This window comes from Lissotriton helveticus, chromosome 6 (assembly GCF_964261635.1).
Source record: "Lissotriton helveticus chromosome 6, aLisHel1.1, whole genome shotgun sequence".
NCBI classification, from domain to species: domain Eukaryota; kingdom Metazoa; phylum Chordata; class Amphibia; order Caudata; family Salamandridae; genus Lissotriton; species Lissotriton helveticus.
The window spans coordinates 500037570-500052971 of NC_136067.1; the positions used below are offsets into that span (position 1 = coordinate 500037570).

At 42.8% G+C, this 15402-nt stretch overlaps 1 protein-coding gene and 1 long non-coding RNA gene across 12 annotated transcripts in view; one reads left to right on the top strand and one right to left on the bottom strand.

Annotated features, from left to right (window-relative positions):
- MLIP (muscular LMNA interacting protein) overlaps nucleotides 1-15402 on the top strand; it is a 1868253-nt gene that overhangs the window by 331510 nt on the left and 1521341 nt on the right. The gene's annotated exons all lie outside the window — the stretch shown is intronic.
- Nucleotides 1-15402, bottom strand: part of LOC144762713 (uncharacterized) — a 264788-nt gene that overhangs the window by 231455 nt on the left and 17931 nt on the right. Inside the window, exon 2 of the long non-coding RNA XR_013596131.1 lies at nucleotides 8128-8275. This is a non-coding gene — a long non-coding RNA (uncharacterized LOC144762713). The remainder of the gene's footprint in view (nucleotides 1-8127; nucleotides 8276-15402) is intronic.

Sequence of the window (15402 nt, forward strand, 5' to 3'; positions counted from 1 at the left end):
TCTGCTTCTCTCGATATCTTTGAGCCATAAGCCTCGATCTACTCTTGCTTCTCAACCCCTCCCAAGGGTTGAGTCTCCCCCCCTCCTTTGCACCCTGCTCCCCTTAGAACTGCGTCCCATTCCCCAATAATCATTCTACTGACGGCATGATATGGTGTATACGATTCCTGTTGGGGGTGGTTTAAGTGCCTAGTCAGGGTTTGCCACCCCTTTAAACCCCGGGCGCTTGCCACCTCCTTCGCTGATTGGGTGGCTAGCTGTTGGCTTGTGGGGCGACCAACCGGTGCACCCCATTTTCGCAGGCTTGCAGTGCGGGGACTCCCGCCCCTGGGATGCATTTGCCATGGGCCCCTACCGGGTCCGGCTTTGCCTCCCCGTCCTGTGTTTCATCTCCCTGAGAAATTACAGCACCTGGACCATGCAAGCATGCATCTACTGTGATAGTGGAAGGTTTACCAATTAAAAATGGTAGCAATGTAGGAGTAGAAAATATTGTAATTTTTACAGCTTCAAAACCATCTGTCTGTTCTTTACACAAAACATACCTTCCATTAACGTTTCCTACAATACTAGAAACTTGAGAAACATACTGTAATGTTTGCAGAGTCTAGAGAATGATAATGGCGTATGTCTTTTATCGGGTGGTATATATTCTTGATTGCTTATACTAAAGATTCTTTAGGAACAGTCCAATCCGCTGATATCATGTCTACCTTGGATTTGAAATAGGACTCAAAATCAACCTTTTTCAGACAATTATGTCTGGATCTCATGTCAAACCTTTTAGGAAGAATCCTTATAATTAATGAACGCCAAAATAATTTGGAACATTTTACAGTAATAACCATACACTTAAACAACCTTGTGCTTCGAAATGGCGGAAAGCCCTCATTTGTGGGGGGGGACCTTTGCAATGACAAACTACCGTTCGAAGGTCCACGAGTGAGGGGCCCCCCACTACGACTGCAGGGCCTGCGCCAAGTGAGCAAAAACATAGAATCTAATAACTTACTAAAACGTTATTAGTATGCACTCTGATGCTGTCTGCTTCACCTCTAATGTGTGTGACTATTTGTGTTTGATCTACCCTAATGTGGCTTTAAAACATGCTGCACTTAAAAGCATGATACATTTCATTTCTATTTTTTTACTTTTGGCCATTTAAAAAAGAGGGGTCTTCTAATTCATAAATCCAATGTTCTGACACTAATTACAGATGTGTGTACAGATCTTCTTCTATATTTAGATTTCTCTGGTTTTGGTGTTCATTTCAGTAATGTATCTCTACTCCAATTGTCTAAGTTTTCTTTCCCTTTCACCACCTCATATACTTGTCGGCACTGTATCTATTCACAGAAAAAAACAAAGGCTACCGGGACGTTAGTTAGGCTCACATTTCACTCGTACAAAACCACCATAATTTAGCCGTTATGGATACCTGAGCTAGCTATAACTAATCTCCCCGCAATGCAATGCTTATGACCTCACATATTACATCACTCATGACATGGTCAGTGACATCACTGAAGACATCTGAAATGGCATCTCTGATGATATCATCCACACAACCACTCACACACCTATTCACTCCCCTATACAAACTCTTCCATACCAATTCACAGACCTATACATGTACTCACACAACAACTTACTCTTCCACAGAGGGTAAGGGACAATGTTAAAATGGTTCAAAATACTTCGGCAGTATTCAGAGATTGATGCAAAATGTCAGGGCTAGGGAAGACTTTTCTCAGAATATGGTAAAGTCTACATCTGTACCCTGCTACAAAGTGGCTTCGTGTTTCATGAACAGTAGCGCTTTCTTATGGATAACAAGATGGCACTTTCTACTGAAAACAAGGCTTGACAGCTGCTGATCCCATCCTTGTCACCAAATCAATGTCATTGTCATGATTTGGTCATACAGTTGCATTCATGAAGGTTCTGTGAAAGTCCTGCCTTTAAACCAGTTCAAGTCAGAACACTCTTCAGCATATTGCACAACTTGCGTCACATCACACTCCAGCCATTGTTCTCACACTACCATCCTATTGCATTATCTCTCATGTAGGTCCTTCTGTCACCAAACCTTGCCAAGATCATTTACTGGAGGTATAGCTATGTTCAATATCATAGTTTTGAACTCCTGTGGATTTACTTGCCCAGTAATACGTGCTTTCTGTTTCTCTTCTTTTGCCTGCTAGTTTTCATATTCTTTCCTTCTCCAAGTCAAAGTGCAGCTTTTCCTTCATTGGTTGTTTCCTGATTCCCAGCACCTGGTTATCGCCTCCCACCTGGCTCTATCCCAGAATCTGTATTGCTCTTCTGCGCTTCCACTTATTTCTGCCCAGTGAGCTCAGTGCTCATCTTTCTTGCATTGTACTTTACCTCTTAGACACTATGCAATGTAAACCTGTTGTGCTGCTTGCTTTAAAGCTTTCTCCGAGTTCCTGTCAGCATTGGATTTCTTTATTGTTTGTCTTACTCATGTCCTGTTTTGGTTCTTTAGCTTCTATAGTACTGTTCCCTGTGGATATACCCTTTCTGTCTCCTTAGTATGAAACTGTTACTAGTTCAGTATGAACAGACCCAGTCCTCTGCATGTTTGTACACAGATGTATTGTCCTTTCTGCCACCGTCTGTTTCTTGCTTAAAGAATCACTCAACGCTCTTCTTCCATAGCAGCAGCAGAGTGGCTTCCACAACCCTGTGAGAGTAACTATTCCTTGCATAATTTTTACATAGTTTCCGTTACAGATGGATCACTTTCCACTGAGCATCCAAACTACCATTTACAATAGTGTGCCAATTGTTTTACTGCTTTGCACTTTCCGGTTGACTTCTTATATCTTGTTTTGCAGGATATGCTTTGTTTTTATTGTTGTATCTTTTCATACATTACCCAGTCGTGACCACTGCCCTGTCCTGATTCAAGTCTGTTCCAACATTCTCGAGTCCTCTAATTCTGTCCTGTCCTTAACATCCCAAGTTTTCAGATTAAAATGTGACCTATGTTAAACCCGCCCCTCCTGAATTACCTTGCCCCTTCAGAGATCAAACTCTCCCCGTTTGTCTGTCTTGGTCCCAGGAGGGGTCCTGATAGTTAAAAGGATACTATATTGCTTGTCAAGCCACAATAATGTACACTGGGGTCGAACTCTAAAATGAAATTCAACCTCCAACTCCTGTCACACAACGATTGGAACATCCAGAATATTCACAATGATTCATAGACAGAGCCACAGTGGAAGGGGTTGGAGATGAATTACAAGAGAAAAGGAAATCAAATGCTGCAAGAAATCGTTGATTCCGATGAAAACAGCTACCCTCTGGGCTTCTCTTCAACTCACCTCAATCTTCGACCTGAAAAAGAGTTTCTGAAATTGAAAAACGATTTAAAACCATATATGTCCGGAAAGCTTTCTGTTGCAAAGTAAGAATCTTCAAGAAGGCAGGTTGTAGGTTCCAAGTATATCTTTATTTGTAGTTCAGTTACAGGAAGTTTAGATAGAGCCAAGATGGTAATAATGTTATGAAGTATGCCCCACCAGGAGCAGTATATCCTTACTGCTCAGCCTGCTGACACTTAACCTCATGCACCCAACATTCTATGCAGTCATCTCATTCTACACATCACTAGGCTGAACAGCAGGAAAGGGGTAAAGAAAGAAGAGAAGCGTGAAATAACCTCACAACACATTCCATCTCAGCACACCCTACCAATCTAAGGATGTGCATTAGACAGCTCAAACATTGCACTTCTAAGTGACCTATGCTCTTGCATCTGTTCGTAGATGTTAATAGCCTTTCCACCCTGCTTAGCGTTTTAAAACAACTGTAAAATTGTGAAAAGTTATACAAATCACCACAAATTGAAATAAATACTGAGTGTGACTGTTCAGATTAGAACAAAAAGTAAATGTTGAAGAAACACTCTAAGAAATGTAGATTATGAAAAGGGTCAAACCAAAATCAAGGGTTCATATATATTTTAATCAAATTAAATGTATTTACAGATGCTGCTCTAAAAGAGTGAGACCAATTTAGACATCGGTTTGATAAATATGTATGTTTGTGTCACTGCATAACATATAACCAGCTTTAGTTCAAGTCTAAGTACTAAAATAAATCGAAACCGTGAATGAAAAAGATGAAACCTATGTACAATAGTATATTTTGCACACAGGTTAAAGAAATCATCCTGTCTTTTTTTCCTTATCAACAACCTTACAGTTTTCTTCTGCTACAAGCTATTAGTCAAGTACTTTTGCAAAATCGTGTTCCAGTGAAAATACGACGGTGTATTCCGATTATATAGTTCTTTACTATTTTCTGAATCTCACTGAGAACCTCAAATTCCTTCTACCAAGTGTACTGATACACCTCGTTATGTGTTTACGACCCCAGCATAGCTGAAAGAAGACTCAATAGGGCAGATTTTTTTATAAACAAGTTAGGCATTACTTTCAGGTTTTGCCTACAGTGCACGTTTTTGGTTTGTAAAGGTTTCCCTTTTGTATTTGTTTTCTAAGCTGTAATTATATTCAGTGTTTGTGACTCACTTTATACACATATCTTGTGACAATCCTCCAGAGTGGATCACTTTCCCCCAAGGTTTGCATTGCTTTCACCTGAACAATTCAAGTATATGTAATGTGCACAGATAAGTATGCGAAATGCATTTACAAACGCAAGTTAACTTCTTTCTGATGTTCACATAATATTCAATATAACTTGCTAGTTTCTCTGCTACTCACAAGGGAACATTCACTTTTTCTTTTCTGATTAGAAGTTACATGTGCACAATGTATTCCCAATGGTGTATAGAGCACATACACAATTCCTACGTATAATTATGCCATATTTTAGAAGTGCAAAAACAATTGATGGACAGAATGCCGAACAATGTCATACATTCACCCCAGTACAGAGATCTGGGCCTAAATCCATCGTTTTTTTGCTCACCATGCCATTCCAGTTTGAACCCAGCCATATGCAAATCAGTCTTGACCCAGTACCCAATGGGAACAGTCCAGCCCAAACTGCCAGGCTAGGTCCTTCCTGGACTGGAAAAAAGCATCCTAGGACCTGTTTCAGAGTTTCATCCCTCTTCAGCCAGGATAGCTTCTTTCCAGTGGCTTGGAGAGCACGGGACCCACGTCTGGGCTTACCCGTACCACTTGGGGTGACAAATGCAAAAACAACAATTGATGGACAGAATGCAGAACAATGCATACATTCACCCCGGTACAGAAATCTGGGCCGAACCCCATCGTTTTTTGCTCACCATGCCATTCCATTTTTAACCCAGCCATATGCAAATCAGTCTTGACCGTGTGCCCATTGGGAACAGTCCAGCCCCAACTGCCAGGATAGGTCCTCCCTTGACTGGAAAAAAGAATCCTAGGACCGGTTTCTGGGTTTCACCCCTCTTCAGCTAGGATAGCTTGACTCCAATGGCATGGACAGCACGGGACCCATGTCTGGGCATACCCGACCCATTTGGGGTGAGAAATGCAAAAACAACAATTGATGGACAGAACGCAGAACAATGTCATACATTCACCCAGTACAGAGATATGGGCCTAAATCCATCGTTTTTTACTCACCATGCCATTCCAGTTTGAATTCAGTCATATGCAAATCAGTCTTGACCCTGTGCCCGATGGGAACAGTCCAGCCCGAACTGCCGGGCTAGGTCCTCCCTGGACTGGAAAAAAGCATCCTAGGACCAGTTTCAGGGTTTCAACCCTCTCCAGCCAGGATAGCTTGACTCCAGACTTTGCATAGGGCCAGGTCTAAACTGGGGTGGCATGGTGAGCAAAAGAATGATGGATTGATGGATTTAACCCAGATCTCTTGACTGGGGGCGAATGCTTTGATTTAGTCAGCATTCCTTCCATCAATTGTGTGTCTTTTGCTTTCTCGCCCTAAGTGCGCTGGGAATGCCCAGACGTGGGTCCCGGGCTCACTGTGCCACTGGAATCAATCTATCCTGGCTGATGCGGGCTGACAGCCCGAAACCGGTCCTAGGATGCTTGTTTCCAGTCCTGGGAGGACCTGGCTTGGCAGTTCGGGCTGGACTGTTCCCATGAGGTCTAAAGTGCGGTGGCATGGTGAGCAAAAGAATGATGGATTTAACCCAGATCTCTTGACTGGGGGTGAATGCTTTGATTTGTTCAGCATTCCGTCCATCAATTGTGCGTCTTTTAGAAGTGGGCACCTGTAACCATTTCTACATTACTACAATGTCACAGTACCAATGTGTTCCTATGTAGTTCAACTTGTCTCAGTACAGAAGCAGTTTCTCAGTTGAGATCCAATGACAGAAAAAAAACTCTGTTAAACTCTCACATGTAAATTGATTGCAAATAATGACTTCAAAATACTCCCAGGATATAGTGAGAAGTTCTAAGTGTTATGGGAGTGCACAAACGTGGCTCACGCATCCATAGTGACATTGTGGGCAAAATTGAGGAACTGTAATACAATCTGTGGAATTACCATTGGAGATTAGTTTGAGCTGGATAATTATATATGTGAGTATTCCTTCAGAGATGTACACTTTTTTCTAATGTCAATTTGACACTTTTTTTGTTTATGAATTGTGTGCGTGCCATCAGCATCTTACGCTAACAACACTCAGCTCACGCTCTCCCTTTCTAACACCTCAAGCAGCCAAATTAAGTTCATCAACTGCATACCCAAAGTCACAAACTCAATGAAGACCAACTGCTTGATGCTCAAGGCCCTCTTCAGAAAATATGCCTCTCTCTGGTCCTCAGCATATTGGCCCAGCATACTAGGACAGACTCAGCCATCACCTAGGGATCGTGATCGACAATCATATCTTAATGTCCAACCAGTTGCCTCTACCTGCTTCAAAACCCTCTAGCTCATCAAATATGTTTTCTGAGATGGCTCCTGCTAAACAGTCAAGATCCATCTCTCAACCCCTGATCGACAGTAGACTGGATTATTGAAATGCCCTTTATACTGGCATCATCTTGCAACTCACTGAAAGGCTCCAGGTAATTAAGAAAGCAGCAGCCAGACTTGCTCTTAAACTCCCCCCTCCACACTCACATGTCCACACATATATTCAAAGATCTCCACTGGTTCCCTATACATTAAAGTTCCCATTTCAAGCTCCTCACATGCAGCTACAAAGCACTAGACAAGGAAGTTCCTGAATATCTGAGCAGGTAGCGTTCAGACATCTCCGCTCAGCAAACCTCCTACTCACCCATGTTGTGTGACTTTGCCCATCAGAGTCCTAAAGGCTAGCACAACCTCCCCCTACAATTCAGAGGCAGATGCACCATCTTGGAATTTTGCAATAAACAGAAGACCTGAAATTCTAATAGGCTCCCAGCCAGGGCAGCCAGTTGCCTTCCCCCTTCTAAAGTGTCAGGACACCCTCCTGGATGATATATGCAACATACAATTCTCCATAACATAACATAACATAACATAACATAACATAACATAACATAACATAGCATAACATAACATAACATAACATAACACAACACAACATAACAAAACATGACATAATTGTTAGACCATTCAGCCTAGTGGTGGTCTTTTCCTAAACCTTTTTGTCTTCTCGTCCATTTTTGCTGATTTCACTGTGGACGACCTTAGGACTCTGCACACTTTACGACTGCTAACCAGTGCTAAAGTGCATGTGCTACCTCCTTAAAACATGGTCACATTGCCTGCTCCCCAATTGGCATATTTAATTTATGTATAAGACCCTATTTAAGTGGTACTACATGTCCCCAGGGCCAGTAAATTAAATGCAACCAGTGGGCCAGCAGCACTTATTGTGCCACCCAGTTAAGCAGTCGTTTAAACATGTGTCAGGCATGCTATTGCAGCCTGTGTGGGCTGTTTTAAACTGCCATTTCAAGTAGGTAAAATAAACCATTTGCCTGCCCCAAATCTTTCTTTTAAATACATATAACTCACCCCTAAGGGAGGCTCCAAGCAACCCACAGTGCAGTGTATATAAATGTAGGACATGTACTTTTAAGTTTTACATGTCCTAGTAGTGAAAAACTCCTACATTTATTTTTTACTACTGTAAGGCCTACCTCTCCCAAAGGAAAACATCGGACTTACCTTATTACATTTAATAAGCTGTAGTTTCCAAATGGGAGCTGGTAATCAGTTCACGTTTGACGTCTTTGGAATGGTAATGAAAAATCTTCTTTCATGGTAAAGTCGGATTGTAAATTAAAATTTTGAAAAAGCCACTGTTAGAAGGTTTCTGCCAAAGGAAATTGAAAAAAGAAGGGGTCACCCATCTTATCTCACATAATCTGAGCAATACATCTTGGGTAAACCTTAGTGACTGTAGAGACAAATCAGTGTACTATATAATGGATCAACAATGAAACAATCAATTTTCATTGGATAGTGTATTTAATTCCACAAATGCAATTTGTTAATATCATACACCTGTCTAAGCAAACATTTACACTCTTTATTGTTTTTTTAAGTCTTTGATACTATTACAAGAAAGAAAAATATAGAGAACTACAAGAATAAACATGAGATTATGTACAACAAGTTTATACTATTCAAACATTCATCGTATTCTATAATGAAATGTATAGTCCTGCCAATCCTCTTTATTTTAAGGATCCTTCTGTTCCTCCTTAATTTCTTATTCTTCAAAAACTGGTGGCTACATCAAAAGTCAAAATTAACTTCCAACCAGGGGTAGTCACCAAGTCTAGGGAGTCCTATGGCATCAGCACCTTGCCAGTCCTCTAATAGTATGTCTTTTATGGGGCTCCTCCCAAGCAAAAGGTTAGAAATATGTGTCAGGCAGGCCTAGGCCTGAAGCAACTGATTGACAGATCATACGTGGCATGATATGTAACCCCTTAGACAAGGGTGCAAAGAGGACCCCCACAGATAGGCAGCAACACCATAATGATCGTAGGAGATTGGCCCCAATAAAACACATTTGGTTGGAGGGGGAGCGCATTCCCAAATCACCATAAGGTCAGTTACCACACTAAGGGGCCTATTAGGATGGCGGGTGGATCGCCACCGCCTTTAGGGCGGTGGCGATCCGCCCGCCATTTCCTTACGCCCGCCTTACATTTCCCCCACCATATTACGATGGCGGTGGGGACCCAGGCGATGGAAAGACTGTCCGCCAGTTTTCCGCCGGCGGGCAATCCGCCTGATTGCCTACCGGGCGGAAAAGTCCTGCAATATGGTGGTGATGCCTTCCAGGCACTGCCATCCATATTACGATGATGGCGGTCTCATGCCTTTCCATGGCGGAGTCTCCCCCATGGAAAGGCTTGCAGTCTTTTCTTTGGGGGCCCATTATGGGCCCCCAGTAGGTTGGGGGGGTGGGTGGCTGCACTTGGGGGGTGCCCATGGTACCCCCTGATATTTGCATGCACAAGGTGGCAGGCACCACGTGGTGCCTGTCACGTTGTGCATGCAAATGCACAACATGCCATTTTAACATTGTGGCAAGTGATGAATACTGCTCCGCCCGCCACAATGATAATGTACAGGATGCGACCGCCATGGTGGCGGTCGCATTCTAGTAGGCACAACGGGACCACCGCACCACTGGCGGCCGGTCCCAGCACTGCTAGGGTGGCGGGCGGAGTCCGCCCACGATCCTAATAGACCCCTAAGTTATGAACATTCATCCACTCAGAACACAGTATGCACACTGTATGCATTGATCACGCACTCCCTATTCTGGACATCTGGACACATACCCAATGGGCCCACATTGTGGCCATGCAAGGTTGGGACCCTACTGAGTTTCTTATCAAATGGCCAGATTAATGGCCCAGTGACTAGGCCTAGATTTATGTCTTCAAAGGTTTGTAAATTTGCTTCATGACACTTCATATAATAATGTATAAAGAGACGAATGAAACCAACGTGCTTTGAAACAGTCTTCAGACCCCGGCTCTTTTGCCTGTTCTCCCGGCTGCCACGTTTAATTAAACCAACTGTTCCTGGTATGCCAAATACCTCTTGTCTTTCATTTTTTCAAGCTAAATTCCTATTCGAGCAACATTTTGGAGAGCCAGATAGCTGAGATTGTTTTTTGAGCCCGGCTACAGATGAAGGAACAGGGACCCGCCCAAACATATTCACATATGCGCAGCAAGAATTGTGAGCAGCCTCCGCAATTGATTGGAAGTTCTGCTGAAGCAGCAGGCGGAGATCCATCCTGAAGCCGCAGTCAGTTGGGAAGAAACTACATCTGATCCTTAATCCTGGCATTTGGCACATGGCAAACTAGGAAGAAGCATAACAATCTAACCTCGGTGCTCTGCCACTAATAGAAATCTGACATAGTTCCTTTTTTATGTGTCCAAGCTGAATTGTCATCATAAGCGGTCTCAAAGGTCAGCTTTCTCCGATAACCAGTACGCTAGGAATGCTGACAATTGTTTAGACACTTCGACCAATGGGTGTGATGCAGAGGCTATGCTTGTCTCTGGTGTGATACTGGGACCGCTTATGCCGCTGGGCAAGACACAGAGGGTATGCTTGATACCTTCAGTGTGATACAGGGGTGGCTCCTTACCACTAGGTCACGGATGTATGTTATTACAACGCATGCTTTCACTCCGCATGTTATTACGATGCAACTTTTACAACGCAAGTCAACGACTTGCATTGGGGGGCGCTGGATAGTGGATTAGTTTAATTTACTATTCCAACTCCAGTCCCCGTGGATAGTAGGGAAGGTGTTGGATAGTAATTAAACTATTCCCTATCCTAGAGCGCCCTCCAGCGCAAGTCGTTGTAATGACTTGCGTTGTAATAGTTGCGTCGTAATGGTAGTGCGGAGTAAAAGTTGCGTTGTAAAGGATGCTTCCCATTCACTTTTTGTGACTCAAATCAAAATGCAATTACCATAAACAGCACATTGCCCTATTAATACTCACACCTTCAAACCTCAACCGACTTCTAGTACCTCCAAGGCAGATATTCAAGCTCTGGACACAGGATTCAGGTGGGAATGGGGAATTTTATATTGACTTCGGAAATTATTTTATAGCTCTATTCAGTGTGTGAAGCATATCTCTGCTACCAGAAACTGCTGGCAATGAAACGTTCTAATTTAATTAGTTAAACTTGTATATTACAAGTGTTAGAAATGGGGGTCTCTAGTTGGCAGTGGCTGGTCACAGTCCAAGTCAGAGTAAGAGGACTACACCCTTTTATAATCCCTGCTCAACCCTGTGGTAACGTAGGCTTATCTCAGAGGCAGTGTGTAAAGCATTTATGATCATACACAGAAACACAGTGAAGGACACTACAAAGGAACACCACACAAGTAGTTATAAAAAAATAAGTATCTTTATATATAGACTTAACACAAGACCAATAAAGGTAAAAAGCCACAATACTGAAAAATGGGGGTAATCTTGAAAAGCTGGAAAAAGAGTTCAAATAGGGGTTCAGTTCAAAGCAGGGGTCCCAGGGACCCTTTTACTTACAAAGTACCTGGATTTCGTAGCAAAACTAATGATGATCTCGGGGGTTAGCGAGCACTTTTTGTCCCACAAGCGTACAATGCGATGATGTTTGTCTTGCGAGCGCTCGGCGGCGGCATCGCGATCATTTTTCTTACGCTCTTCAGCTGCGGCGGCTCGCAAACAGGGGTTAGCGAAGATTTCAGCACTCTCCTCTCTGTAGTAGGACTAGAGGCCCTGGAACTCACAGGGGCCTCACCTGCAGATAGAAACCCTCGCTGGGAGGAATCAGGAGGCTGGTGGGGGAGTGAGGTGTGCCTTTGACTCCAGCAGGAGGCTAGCTCTCTTCTAGCCCTTGGATGATTGCTTAGCAAAATAAAAGTCTCTCAAAAGTCCTTTACCCTCTTCTTCCAAGTCCAAGGGGAACTACTGCAGGCCAAATCCAAGAACAGCACACAAGCACAAGGACAGTCCTCTTCTGCAGATTCCTTCAGTAACATGGACGGAGGTTCCTCTTGACATCCGGGAGCAATACAAAAATCAGGGGTTTGGGCACAGATATTTATACCCCAATAGTATTTGTTCTCAAAAGTCTCTAGTCACTGAACCCAGCCAGAACCAGTTCTGCTCAGGCCTGGAGCACTTTGTTTACCAGGCTGCATCCTTCCTTTCAGAAAGAGGGGTCCGCCATCAGACGCACAGTAGGAGGTGGAGCCAGCATTTAACTTGCCAGGCACTGCCCTATTCAGGTCAAGGAACTACCCCTCCCCAGTACTCAATGCAGATCTCTCTATTCAACCCAGGTCTGACTCAGCTTCACTAAAAGATGTATTTTATCATTCTAAACTCGAATTTCTACCATGTTCCCTGAGTCAGATAGGACTATAAGATGTAATATCCAGTCTGCCCATTCTAGCCTAGGGAGAACAGGTAGCCTTGCAGCAGTGAAAAACAAAACGGAGAGGGATTCACTACCAGGACGTGCTACACATATCAAGCCACGTCCTACCTTACACATACAATGCACCTACCATAGGGGTGACTGACATGATGGTAAGGGAAGGTTCAGGGGCTGGGAAGTGTGGGCACTTCACAGCCAAGATGGCAGTTCTGGACTGCACACAGACACTGCAGTGGCAGGTCTGAGGAACACTTTACAAGCTGCTTCTGTGGGTGGCGCAAACCAGCGCTGCAGGCCCACCAGCAGCATTTGGGCTACCAGCCCTGGGCACACACAGGCCGCACTACTAGGGACTAACAGGTAAACCAAATAAGCCAATTAGGGATATACCAATTCAGAGTCATATTTACACAGGGAGCATTTGCGCTGTGGCACTGAATGGCCGTGGCACAGCGCCCAGCGTATCTAATACCATCAAAAACAGAGGAGATAACAACGAAAAATGGAAGGGAGACCTGCCAATGGTGTAAGGTCTAACATCAAGGGTGAATTCCAAATCTGGAGTGTGCTTTTCTCTAGGCAAATTAATCTTTGCCACCATTTTAGAATGGAGCATAAATCGAAAATATCTCAGTAAGCATCATCAATTTAGTTATTTAGTTCAATCAATGATAAGAGTTTTGGATCATTTAGAAAACCTTTACTTATTGATGAGAGTTTAGCATATTGTTCTTTGTCTCTTTATTCACATTAGTAAATCAGAGAAATCAGTTTACAAAAATATCAAGAAAATCATGGTTAGCGTTAATCAAGAAAATAACAGTGTATTCCATAAAGGGAATTTAGGGAGTCATTACGATGGTGGATGGTCTGAAGTCTATCTGCCATCGTATTGTATTTGGGACAGCCAGGACATAAGGTGGCGGTCCCACAGGCCAAATTATGATTCAACCGCCACTGTGGTGATCGCATTGGGCACCTTTTACATTGCACCGGGTGCTGCTGGCTGCAGCATTTAGCACAATGTCAAACAGGGATGTTTTACATATCCCCTGTCACTTAGTTCAGGGATTTAAGCCCCACAGCACCCAAAGAAATTTGCCTGAGTTAAGAAGGGCCCGCTACAGGCTCCCAAAGTCCATCCCCGCCAGCTTTTTCATGGAAAGGCTGATGGGGAGACCCTCCGCCGCATCGGCGGGCTCAAGGAACCCGTTGGATGTGTGTGGGTCGGAGTTTCCAACCGACATGGAAGGTCAGCCATCGTAATGTGGCAGGAAGGGAATGGCCTTCTGATGGCAGTCAGACCGCCACCGACAGCCTGTTGGGGGCGGGCTTGCCATCATCATAATGACCCCCTAAGTTCTACTCTAGCGGATCCTAGCCTACCAGAACCCATTAAGAGTCCTTTTGAAAAAGAGCACGATTTAAAGGAGCATTGAAATAGAATCGGATTGAAGTCAAACTCCTCATGATGACTAGTCTAGAAACTCATCTGAGTCTCTCCTCTCTAGCAGTTTCAGCAAAGAGTCGCAGTAACAACTGTTCAAATTAAGATGGACACCTACGAAATAGTAGGCAACAGAAATTACCGTAAGCAGCAGCTCACAGTGAATAGGGCAAAAGGTGCTAAGGAAAAATAAAGATGATCACAGAAGAATAGTTTGAACCAGTCGAGGTATCCCTCTCCTTCATATAGCTTGGAACACGTATATTATAAACAGAAAGACACATGTAACAATCCATGCTTGTGTTAGGTCATCTAAGCCAATGAGGAAGGATCATCCAATGGTCTACTGCTTCTTCCTTCATTCCCAAGGTAAACATATGAAGACAGCAAGGTGTAAACTTGGTTCCTGAACATTCATGTGTGTTAGATTCAGCCTAATTTCCCACAAGAACCCTGTAGTCTAAACTATTAGCTATTCAGTATTCCACTGCGTATCAATGCACTATTCTAAAGCAGAAACATTCTATTTGCAACCTACGAAGTTAAGTCATAAGATTTACTTTTTTATGTAAGCAGTATTGTTTAATACATTAGTCAGTATTCAGCATTATGAATATGTGGCAGCTAGAAACTTACTAATAACTATGTGAATATATAGCTTAGGAAAAGAAGAAATATATTTTAATGTCAGCACAATCTACAGAGATGACATGTTTAAGCAAGTCAAGTGTGAATCATTTATCAAATAATATTGCATATTTCAGCATTTCCTAAAAGCATTTATTTATTAAAGGAGAAAATTACCTGAAAGGTAAGAAAATGGAATAGTCCTAGTCTGGCCTAGTAGTGTAATTACTATAGAAATGAGTGCTTACTAAAAACATGTTACACGTCAATTTGCATATTTAAGAAAAGGCACATTAAATACATTTCATTCTTTTTAGTATTTTTATGTTAATGCCTATTGTAAATTATGACCGTTATTTTAAACTAAATCTTCCTGCTCTGTCCCAGTACATTATTCAGCCAGGTCTCACATATATTCGGAGATCCAGCACAGGAGACAGAACAGCATCAAATTCTCTTAGGACTTTATGGACCCAGATGAGTTGGAGGGGTGGGGTCAATGCACAATCTCCCATTACAGTGAAATCACCAAGTGAAAGTACGGTTTTACTTTCACTGATGTACCGTCCCAAAAGTGAAGATCTGCATTCATATTCATATGTTCATGATAAAGTAATTAAAAAAAAGATAAACCATTTAAGATATAGAAATCTAAAGGTAAGGAATGTACTCGCTCGACGCAAGGGATGTATTTACCTGAAAGGCCAACAAAAATTGTTTGTTTATGTCTGGCGCTCATTCGTGGATAACTTTACTCTGTGGTATTCTATGGATTGGCAATGATCTCTCGCTTCTGCACATTTGGATATGTTGATAGGTTAACTGTGCTCATCAGTCATTCATTTCACACTCCCCTCCGACTATCCTTCATGTCCTGCATTTCAGCTATTATACAAATAGATGAAAGGGGACACCCTAAGATGTCCACAATTCATGTATACTTTATT